Source organism: Nesoenas mayeri, assembly GCF_963082525.1.
Source record: "Nesoenas mayeri genome assembly, chromosome: 4".
NCBI classification, from domain to species: domain Eukaryota; kingdom Metazoa; phylum Chordata; class Aves; order Columbiformes; family Columbidae; genus Nesoenas; species Nesoenas mayeri.
The window spans coordinates 41179810-41192049 of record NC_137540.1 but is presented as its reverse complement, the minus strand read 5'-3'; positions in this window follow the sequence as shown (position 1 = coordinate 41192049).

Here is a 12240-nt window from a genome sequence, read left to right as displayed (position 1 = left end):
TTTTCAGAGTAAAGAGTTTTTCTTGCTCTGACATATTCTCTTTTGGAACAGTGCTACTTAGTCTGAATAAGGCATAAGGATACCTTGATGATGAAGATATAGCATTTTTTAAAAACAGCTTTTCTGGGTTTAGACTTTACATTTTAAATTTTATATTTTTTATAACATGAAAACTATAGTTTAAAATGTTATAATACAAGTTTGATTTGCAGTTCATCTTGTGAGAAATATGACAGAATAGCACGCAATAAAAAGATAATTAGGATGTTAAAAACTGTGCTTATTACATGAACAGTACAATTTGTTAATATGTATTAAAGGAGATCTGCCTTATCACACCACTTCTATGCAAAATGCATGAAAATACATTCCAACTGGAAACTTCTATTAAATTATTTTTGTGAAACTGTGTTAACATTTTGCATTGGTGCTGACATAAAGGACTGTAAGAAGGGTATTTGTGGTGAACTTGGTCACTGTCAAATGGTTTTTTCCTGCAGCTCCAGCTGCAGTGTAATCTGCTGTGCTGATGTGGGTGATGAGGTTCCCTCTGAGATGGAGAGACTCAGGTGTCTTAGTATAGCAATCACAGCAGTGGTCACACTGTGCTCAGGGACTCACCTAAGAAAGTTGATAGGAAAATGTTGAAAGGAGGTCTAGCCACTCTTCAGTTGTCCCTTTTCTTTCTTTAAAATAGAGGTGTTTCTGCCAGGAAAATTAGTGGTACTGTCCCTTCCTCATCTTTTTTGATTGTATAATACCTCTCCTAAGATGAGAGGACTAAGGTTCAGTACACTTCTCTAATGTCATTTAGGAAATAGGGCAGTCACATGAAAACAGAATTTCTGAATTCCATTTTGTGCTTCAAGAGTCTTATAAATCCCCTGCAACCATTCACTGAAATACATACATAATCTTTGGAGCTGGAACCCAGATGAGGATGCCTTTCGTAAGACATAAGAGACTCCAGTTCTTATGCCATCTTCTCAGCCCACACAAGTCTTCAAACATTCCATGGAAGGCAAAAACACTTCAGTACAAGGACTCTGAGATGTCCCCTACCCCACATGTCTTAGAATAGCCTTAATTTGTAAAGTGGGTGATACGGCTTGTGTTTCTTTCAAGTAGAGAGGAGAGGTAGTAAAGAGAAAGGTAGTAAAGATCCTGATTCTTTACATCCTACAAGGCTGCTTTACTCTTGCTTTTATAGAAGTAGCACACTACCATAACCACTATTCTTTTATTCAGAAGCTGTGTTTTAAGTAAAATAAGGAATCTGTTTATCTGACACTTCTCTCAGAGCAGACATGCTCTGGGGATGTCAGGTGGAACAGGCTCCTTCTCTGGCAGAGAAACACCTTAATTGTGAATCCTAACGAAATTTAGACATGTGCTCAAAATCAAACTGCTCAATTATGTCAAGTCTTAGGCACTTCAGGGCTTCTCTTAAAATAGAACTGTGGGACATGAAACACCTGAAGGTCTAACATAAACATGTCTTTGAACATTAAATCCCTACAGTGGAATGTCAGCTGAATGAGAGTTTTGAGTCTTTTTTTGCCTTTGAGAGTCTATCACATGAGAGATCTTAGTCTGTCAGTGGATCTGGCCCCCAGTAGCTTTGTGCTTGATGTCTCCAATCCTAAAACTGTGGCCTTGCAAAAGTTGCTGGCATCACAAGAGTTGTGTGAAGCTAGAGACTGTAAAACCTACTAGTACCGTGGCAGCAAGGATTATCTTAGGTAAAGGAATAGTGACAGGATCCAAAACTATTTTAAGTGGCTTTAGGGCTCTTCAGGCTTTATAGTATTTACCTACTTTCCTCATCAGAAGCATTTCCAAGTCATGTCATGTTTAAGAAATTAAAACCATGACAGCTCCACTAATTCATATTAATGCTTCTCCTTGAAATATGTACAGTGCCATTAGCAGACATAGTGGCACACCCACGCATACTGCTGTAGCTGTTTTAGGATGGATTAGATATCGCTGAGTGCTGTGGGGGTGGCAAAAGAGGAAAAAGTGGATTAAATCTACAAGTGTGTCTTCCATGTCTGACCATACTCATTTTTGTATGTGTAAGCATCTACAAGTGGTGCTGGAATGAGGAATAACCTGGAATCTGAGTCTGCAAGAAGAATAACAATATTCATATAAGATGTAAAGTCTGGCTTTAGTGCTCATTTCAGCATTAGCAATAAATAACCTTTTCAGCAATATGAAGAAGGAAAGCATTAGCACAGTCCTGGGAATCATAAGATGTGGAACCATGACAAGGTCCTTCCCCCTGCCTGCTGAATACAGCACATATTTGCCAGCTGTGAATAGAAAGATGTAAAAAATACAAAAACAAAAACAAAAACAACAAAAAAAAAAAGAAAGAAAAGAAAGCTGGCAGAAATTACTTTACAGAAGAAAATCTTTTATGATGTCATCTTATTAGAGAAATGCTTGATTCCAAAACACAAGACTGTGTGAACAAACAGCATCTTTGCACCATATATTTACAAGCAGTAGCAGAGCAAATACTAATAACAACTCGGTGTGTCATCCTCAGGTCATCTGATGATTCTGAGAGAGGGATGATGGCATTAGACAAAGAAATCAATTAATCTGTCTGCTGGAAAAAGGAATTGAAACAACAAAGCTGACAAGGTTTAGGCTTGTATTACAGTGAAGCTGACTGGGAGGAATTAGGAGAATGAGACATATACAAAAAAATGTCTGATATTCAGGCTATGTAGCTTACCACAGATATAAGAACAGTATTGTTTATTTCTGATAGAGAAAGGAAAAAACAAGAGTAAAAGAAAGGACTAATTGATATGTGACTGTATGCAGAATGGCCATGACCCAAGTACTGGGCATTTAACATTGCTCTTCTAAGAGCACAGCAGGAGGGAAATAGTGATACAGGTGGAGAGATGTCCCTGTGGGGAAGACAGCAATTCTTTGAACTTGTCAGACTTCACTTGCAAGCTCCAGAAGGATTCAGATGAAGCTAAGAATGGACCAGTGCTTGATGGATAATTCCACGATACCACTGTTCTCTTTGCCAATGCATATTCTTCAATGACTTGGCAGCTCACAATGGCTCTTTCCTGCAAGTCCTGATTCATATAGCTCAGCCTTGAAAAATTCTTATGAAAGTTTACCTGCCAAGATACAAAATGTATTCTTTCTGGTATTATAATAACTTCTGAATACAGATTGTCTGAAGCAGGCAGTGGAATAATTTATCCCAGCAGAGAGCATTGCCCCAAATTTACACCGTGACAAAAATATCATTAAAAGTATGTTATGGCTGAAACTATCTATCACTTACCTGAAAATAAACATCCTGTGAAGATATTGCCATTATCCTGAAATCAAATATTGTGAACACAGGACAGCTGAATTTAAGACTAAACTTCAGCCATTGTGAGAGATGTAGTTATGACAGCTGAACAAAAGTAATTGTGCTGCACAATTGTCATAGAAATTTTAATAAAGTATTTATGTATTTTGGGGCTCACATTGAATCAGAACATTTTGTTCCCTCATTCTGCTGTACTACATACAGAGACTTTTTTAAATGCCAAAATCTTCTTGTATAGAACAAAATTCATCAATTTAAATTATGAAAATTCCATCCTTTAGGACCATTGCTTCAAAAGAGTTTGAATATGGCCATCAAACTTTTTAAAGTGTTATCAAATATCAAATGCCATTTTATTTCACAGGATTTTTGTACACAGTTCCAGCTATATCAAAACAGTTGGTCTCCTAAAAGTGTAAAAGTATGTCTAAGGGCAAAGGTTCAGTACTTAATGGCCTGCAATTTCTTTTATGTAAGGAACATATGGTTTAGTTCAAAGCCTGATTGTAGTTTAATTGTGCTGATGGTTTTTGTCTTTTAATCAAGTGAACAAAGAATGAAAAAATATGTGTACCTTCTGGGGCCAAAGAGAATTCACTGAAAGGGTAGAGGATAACTAAATATTTTGCAGATGTCACCTATACACACACACACACACACCAAAAAAAAAAAAAAAAGTCTTGACATTTTATTTGGGGACACAATTAAGGCCTACAAAGTTTGTCACAACCTTAGTTAGGGTTGTTAGTATTGGGAAGCCAATCCTGATAGCAATTTGTTATCTGCTTGATTTGTTCTACCTGCATTAGTTTGCACATTTTTTATTAGGAAAAAATGAAGCATGTCATTTGTGAACAGACAGAAGAAATGCTGTTTACAGAATGAATGTCTTCAGAAGAAACATAATCTTTCTATCTGAAAAACAATAGCCAAGTATCTCATTCTAGAAAACAAAGTAGAAAAAAAAATTGTCAAAGATTAAAGATGATATGTATGCTGAAAAGATCAGACATATGAGCTGCTGACCATGTCCATTAGATGTTAGCCTGTATCTGTAGGTCTATAAGGGAGAAAAACCAACCACTATGCGAAAGTGAACATTCCCATGGTTTGCTTATTTAAATGCACTCTTAATGAATGTCCATCTCCTTTTCAGAAACATTACGATTGGAGTTGTCATAAGAAGATGGCTATAAAATTGAGATGAAATCAGACACCAGTACAGCATTCTGAATTTATTTTGGATTCAAATGGTCTTTAGTATGTGCAAATCATAAAAGTGCCAATCTATGCCTGAGGAGTATAAGGCTTACTTCAATATTTTATAGGAGGGATTTTGATCTATGATTTATCAGTCAACAGACAGCACTAAGGGCAGATTTTTTTTTTTATTTGGAATCAATTATCCTCTTGGTAGATAGTAGGTTTTTTTGCTTCTATTTCCATTTCTGCCATTGAAAAAACAGTTTGGTATATGCCTGTCAAGTTGAGTGACCAGCCATATAAGTAATATAAAATTCAGGTTTTCTTCTGAACTGAATAAAATATTTGTACTGCATGAACAGTTGGACATAAAACTTTTTTTATTTGCAGGTACTGTTCAACCCTGTCACGTAGCTGACTTTCTCTGTTTTCCTTTTCTGTGCAATTTAATGCTGCTTTCTCTGCTTCTTCTTCTTCTTCTTCTTCTTCTTCTTATTTTGTCTTCTTCTTTCTTCCTTTTTCTTCTTTTTTTCTTTCTTCTTTCTTTCTTCTTCTTCTTCTTCATATAGTTAACTTAGGCAAGAATTTGACAAGCCAAACAGTTTTCCCATTCTTGGCATCTGCATCTCAAAATGTATAACAAGTTACTGCAGCCAGTATGTACTTTGCCTTCTGCACCTATGTCTAACTGAAAAGCATTAGGAGATGTGAGCAGTGTTGCTACTGCTACTCGCCTGAGAAAGCAAATAATCTGAAAAAAGTATTAATTTTGTATTTCATAACAAGCCTCACTATTATTTATTTCTAAACTATTCAACAACAACAACAACAATTTAGCAAGCATATAGTGTTTAATGTTGATGCATTTTAGACAAGCATCAGTTGTTCTGAGACAGCATTACATGACTTTCAGGTTTTACAAGGATCTGTGTCTGCTGCAGAAACATTTTACCCATCAGTCTGAATCCGAATTTCTAACCCACCCACAGAATTGTGCTAAAACCATTTCTTATCTGAGTATTCAGATGGATATTTCCATATTTTGCATATAAAGTTGAGGGCTTTCTGAGGGTTCTTTGGCATTGAAGTGGAACCCCCAAATGTCCTCTATTCTGAGAAGAAACAAGCATCTTAATGAGGGCTTCCCAGGAGCTCTTTTGCAAAAGTCCTTTAAGGAGCAGAAATATAATCTTAAATTCAAATTGTCCAGTAGAGACAGAAAAGAAAATAAGCAAAGGACAAACAAGTTGTTCATCCTGTGAGAGAACCCGTAAGAACTAGGAGTATGCTCTCAGTGTGGCTCCCAAACTTTCATCAACTTCTGATAGCACTCCAGCCTTCCAGGCATTTCTCCTCAGCAGAGACAGGAAAAAGAGACTACTGTCTCTAAACCCAGCAGCCAGCTGTGATATGAAATGATATGCTGCACCATGACATATGTGATGGTGAGACTCTGTAGCAATACTGACTGAGTTAATTCAGTTCAAATCAACATTGGACTGGAAATTTTCTTTGTTTATATACAGCCCAAAGCAGCAGTCCTCCTAAAATAACTCTCTTCCTTTGGACTATACAGGTAATACAAGGATCATAGAATCCAGTTATATGTCTCCAAAAATCCCCTCTGAAGCAATGAAGTCTCAAGCAGACTTAAATCCAATTCCTCACCAGTATTTAATATTTTCTGTAGTGTTATTGAGAAGTCTCTACCAAGAGCTAAGGCCACAACCTGATCCCCCTGGCTGAATGTTGCCAGGGTCTGTATGCAACTGACAGATTTGCTACAGATACTGCAATTTTATTAAGGCACATAACTCTGTGTAACATAAAGGCACATAACTGGAAAGATATTCTCTCCTCCTGAACTGTTTCCTCTATTCCAAAGCATCCAACCAAAGTGCAGAACATCATTTCTTTATGTAAGATACTGTCTCTATGAGGCTTCCTCCTAGTCAAAATGCTATTGCAAAAATTCTGGTATCAAGAGTGTGGGTTTATGTGTTTTCTTCTCATCAATGCCAACAATTCATCCACATGATGAATCATATGTAGCAACAATCCTAGTCCTTTCTAGAGATTAGAATCTTGCAGTGCAAGATCCACAACTTCAACAACACTGCAAAAAAACTAAAACTGCTTGGTGGCAGTGGGAAACTCAAGTTTTAAACCACATATGGATAAAGCTGCTCTAAATACCCCTGTGGTCACAGAAATGTTAATATGCTAAGATATTACCTTTTGAAACTCTGAAAGAAAATGAAATATCTGTTTAATTGTTCATGTCTGTATGCTTTTCCATTAAGCTGAAATAGTAAGAAGAACAGCATTTATTTTGAGTCCTCACTAACAAAAAGTTGATAGCAAGTAGTTGTGTGTTAAAGTTCTTAGGAATAAGTTTATTATAAACATGTGTTTTCAGAGTGGCTACAGTTCTGGTAAATACAGGTTTTTCATATGGATTTTGCACACATTTTGTGTATATTATTATGTGAATATCTGATATGATCTGGATTTCACCATAGGATAACCTGGCTTTACATATCAGTTATGAGACTAGTATCTGTTTTGTGGGAACTAAAAATTTAACACATTACAAAAAAGGCAGGAGGCACAAAAGAAAAGGGCTAGCTACAACAGTTAAGAGGCCAAGATATGACTTTGAACATAACCTGACATTAATTGGTATAATGTTCATGCTGACTTGTGCAAGATATGAAATGCAATGTTACAGTGTTGTTGCCAAGTATGTCCTGATTTGTATTTTTATGGCATTCACCACAGCTTTGAGCATGCAATTGTGTACACTTCTGTAATGCTGGTGCTGGCATTGTGCTTTCAAACATATTTTATAAACATCAGTGCACTGGTATGTATTTTTAGAAAACTAAAGCAGGTTTTGTGGGTGCTATGACATACTTTACTACTGTTGCTAGCTTTGCAATTTAAATGTTGTTCCCTTGGCTCACATAAAGTTAGCTTTCATTTAGTTCCCAATCCGTTTTTGTTAATTAAAAACACCTTTCATCAGAAAGTGTTTGAATTTAAAGTAAGAGGAAACATAACTATAGTTTTCCAAACAGCATTCTATGGAACACATTCCTAAAGCTTTCATGGATCCCAGATGTGTATTTACATGTATGCAATTTATCTCGTGGATGCATCACGGAAGATGTTAGGAAATTATGTTTCATCTTTAGAAACACTGTTACATACTTCTGTTGACTTTTCACAAGATCTTGATGAGAATGTTCAAAACTGAATATGTAGAACTAAGTCTGGAACTGCATTAGAAAGGGATGATTCACATCTCCCTAGCTGAAGGTACGAATAAACGTACTTACATCCTACAAAAATATCCTCATATCACTTTCATCTTGCCGGCACTGTGTCTTGACATTAGCCAATAATTTACTTATGTGTATATAAGAAAAAAAAAAAAAAAAAGGAATTGTAAAGAAAATCAGCCTCACTCTCTTACCCAAAACACACATTTGCAATGAATCCCTCCCGTGGGCTGAAGGTAGTTATGGCTGCAAAGATTTCTAGCACTGCTCTCCAGAGCCTGAGGGGGATTCCAGCACAGCACCTGCTCCTCTCTTTGATTAAGTAACAGGACCAGTCCCTATGCCTTTAGGCTGCATCGCTCTGATTGCCACACTACACCTGGAAATTTCATGGTAAGAGAGGCTGCTTGTGTTTGGGAGTTCAGTTAGTTTCCTCACTCACCACTTGATGCACCCTTAACAGCTTCATTCTTTTGAGGGTTTTCTGTACTTTCATGCTCTCAATTTTTCCCATTGAATAATGCCATAACTTTATAATGCTGTTTATCTCCTTCAATATCAGTATTTCAGTCAGCTCTGTAAAACATGGAGTAGGACAAGGTAAAATGGAGGAATGTGCTTTACTGCATTCAAAAAGGATTAAACCGCTTCTGAATTTGGGACCTAGAGCCATGAGTCTCTTGACTGCTCTTTAGGACTTTGTATATATCATTTTTATCATGAATAAAAAAAAAAAAAAGAAATCCCATATGTTTAAAAGATATTTTAATGAATTGCAGAGGATAAACCTGCAGTTGTATACATTTTACAGGCTTCTGGTTTTGAAATATGGTACTCAGGTGGATATTAATTTAAGTGGTAGAAAGCAACTTGCATTACTGCACACACTTTTCTGAGAGGCACAAAATTTTCCCTCTGTTAACAATCTTGTTGACAACAACTGCTTTTTCATTAATAGTATTAATAATTTTGAACAAATAACCTACCAGTATATTTTTTACCTTTTCTCTCTTTTCAAAAATGAACTCTGAACTTACTGAATAATTCTTTCATTTTTTTATGCAGAAATAGCTATTCTTTAATGTGTATTATTGATTAAAACACTGCAATGGCTTGTCAGGATTCAAAAATTCTGCTTGGATCCAGATGATACATTGCTGTATGCTGACTGAACATGCAACTGGATTTGCATCTTCCAGTACAAATACATGGGCTTGAATCAGACTTACCAATTCCAGCTCCTTTGCACAGCCATAATGAAGCAAATGCATGAAGGGTGGTTTGAAAAGACAGGTAGTGATATCTAATAGCTGGTCTAGAAAAACAGAAAACCAGCAAAGGATTTGACTTACAGGTCTGAAGGTCTTCTGAAAAGCCCATTTCATCTTTCTCAAACACTCTCAATAGGTCTAACAATAAATTGGTCTAACCTTTCTCTACAAACCTTGCCTAACTTAAGGACACTCTGATGACCACAGCTATAACTACAACACTACTCCAACCAAAACAAGGTCAATATGAACTTTGTTTAATTTTCTTATTAACCAGATATTCATGGCACAATACAAACCAGCCAAAATATCTGTATTGAATTGATTTAAACATTAACAATGATGTTAACTCAACATTTCTTTCACACCATGCCACATTTCTAGTCTTTTCTAGTTACCAAAGTGCCTTAGGCACTGCTTGGGAATGAAATCCAGGCTTCCAGAGAGGCTAATGCAATGTTATAATGATAAGCTACAAAAAGCATTGATTACTCTATTTATGCAACTCATTTCTTCTTACAAACTTCATTTTATTTGCAGACAGAATTCAGTATCGGACAACATGAATCCTGCAAATGTTCTCAAGGCCCATCCTGCAAACTTTTATTAGTAGGTTATGTGCTTGTTGCCATGAATAATCCATTACCTTCTGCGTAGTGAACATAATGCCAGGCAGTAAGTGCTTATAAAAAACCAGACCTCTTGGCTGTAATTCTTAAGCACTCTCATTGACCTGAATAGGCACATGAATAAATATTTGCAGGATAACACTTATATATTGTTGTTTATAAGTAATTAGATCGTGTACATATTTAATATCGAGTTAAATATCAGTGAAATACGGCAAAAATATTCAAAGCTGCCTTTGTGTTCATGTTGTCTTTAAAATGTTATTATCGTAAATGTTTTAACCCATCCCCTTGCAAACATTTACCAAATGGAAACCACAATATATTAAAAAGTTCAACATCTCTAATAGATTTCTAATTATTTTTGTTTGTTTGTTTTATATATGTACCATTTTACCTAACACAAAACAAAAAGCTTCTGTGCACTCCTAAAGAAATTATCTTCATCTGTAGGGAGAAATGTGGTTCATAGCACTTGAATACTTTCATAATAAACTCTCTAATAATGCTAAGTATGCTTGCCCAGACACTTCAGCCACAAATAATAAGCTATCTCTGTCAAATAAAGAAGTGGTATCTATAATGACTACTTGGGGACTTCTGCATTTACTGGCTGCAAAAGTTATGCCTCAGCTGTTATATTATGGTTTCAGGAACCATAAAACCACTTAAAAGACACCAATCATGTTCAAAAAACAAGTTATTCTAAAAGCAGTCATCCTATGACCAATATTTTTAAAAGCATAATTAGTGGACAGAAGTAGTACTTGAGAAAGTACTACATAATCAAACCAAGACAAACAAGTTATTATAAAACTGTATCTGACTGCTTAGGGTATTATTAAATACAGAAAATATCCTTTTCCAAGGTATGCATTAGCAACAGATAGAAAATGAAAATAAAGAAAGAAATATCCTGTACTTAGTAGTTTATATGATATTCTGTTGCCAAGGATCTCCAGATCTGAGACTTATCATTATTTATCTCTCAGTAAATCTATGGCCTCAGAATGTCTAAAGAGGGCTTTGCCTTTGAACACCTCTATTCCAAATAATTTCCTTCTAAAAAGCAGATATTAATTTCTGTTGTGAAAATACAGGGTAAGGAGTAGGAAGATGGAAAGAAAGTTACATTACTAGGGAGCACAGTAATCCCACACCTGCAAAACCAATTTGGACAGTGTGTATGTGTCCTTTTTTTGTACAGCAATATTCACCATCTATGATGTTTTCTTAAAACTTTGAAGGTGAGATTTTTCAATTTAGACAATTGTTCTCTGCAGATTCATTAATTATTTTTTCTTTGTATGGTTCTGTGAAGTTTTGGATCCATATTCTGTATTGATTCAACTCAGTTTTGAGTGAAAACACAGATGGAACCAAAATCTCAAATAACATCCATGAAAAACTCTGATGTTTCAGTGAGTATCACAGCTTAAGATCAAACTGAGAGTGAAGTGACTAAATTGTCTCAAATACCAAAGCAGTTGAACCACACACACCTGTGCACACCAATTTTAGGCATTACACAAACTTCCCTGCTCTGTGGAGCAGATGGCACCACCCTGGCAAAAGAGTGGATGGCTGAGTATGGCAGCTACCAGTGTGAGCTGCCTATCTCGTGGGTAAATGCCTCCTGGGCACCATCCAGGAGGAAGCACAGGCAGTCCCCAGTGGTCCGAGGTCCCTGAATGTCCCTCCAGCTCTCTCATCTCTCGAGTTCTGCCTCAGCATTTCTTTTATGGCCCCAAAGCGCTGCCCTGATGGGGCACACACAGCCAGTGTAGTGAGTTAGTTTGGCACTGTGAGGGGCAACATTTCTCCCCTTTACTTCATGTCCACCTCTCGCATGGAGACAGGAAACATAACCTCATCCTCACATCTCCTAAATAGAAAAGATTTCTCTTGGAATTCCTTATAAGGCATCTCCTTAGGGGAGAGAATTTATTGCTTTCTACAAGTACCTGAAAGGAGGCTGTAGCATGGAGGGTATCAGTCTCTTCTCCTAAGCAGCAAGTGACAGGACAAGACAAAATGGCCTCAGGTTGCACCAGGGAAGGTTCAGATTGGATATTAGGAAAAAATTCTTCACAGAAAGGGCTGTGAAGCACTAGAACAGGCTGCCCAGGGAAGTGGTGGAGTCACCATCCCTGGAGGTGTTTAAAAGGCATGTAGATGAGGTTCTTAGGGACATGGTTTAGTGCTAGAATTAGATTATGGTTGGACCCGATGAACTTGAGGATCTCTTCCAACCAAAATGAATCTATGATAAAGAGTGAATATAGCCAAGAAGAAACCCAGAAGAAAAGCTAGGAAGAATTGGATTCTGCCTCTGACTTTAGTAGTAAATCTTTCACTGGGAAATGGATACCTGGAGCTGTTGTTGCAGTCTGGCAGGGGGATTGGACTAGATGATCTTTCAAGGTCCCTTCCATTCCCTAACATTCTGTGATTCTGTAAAAGGTAACCAATAGAACATAGTCTTTCACAATTTT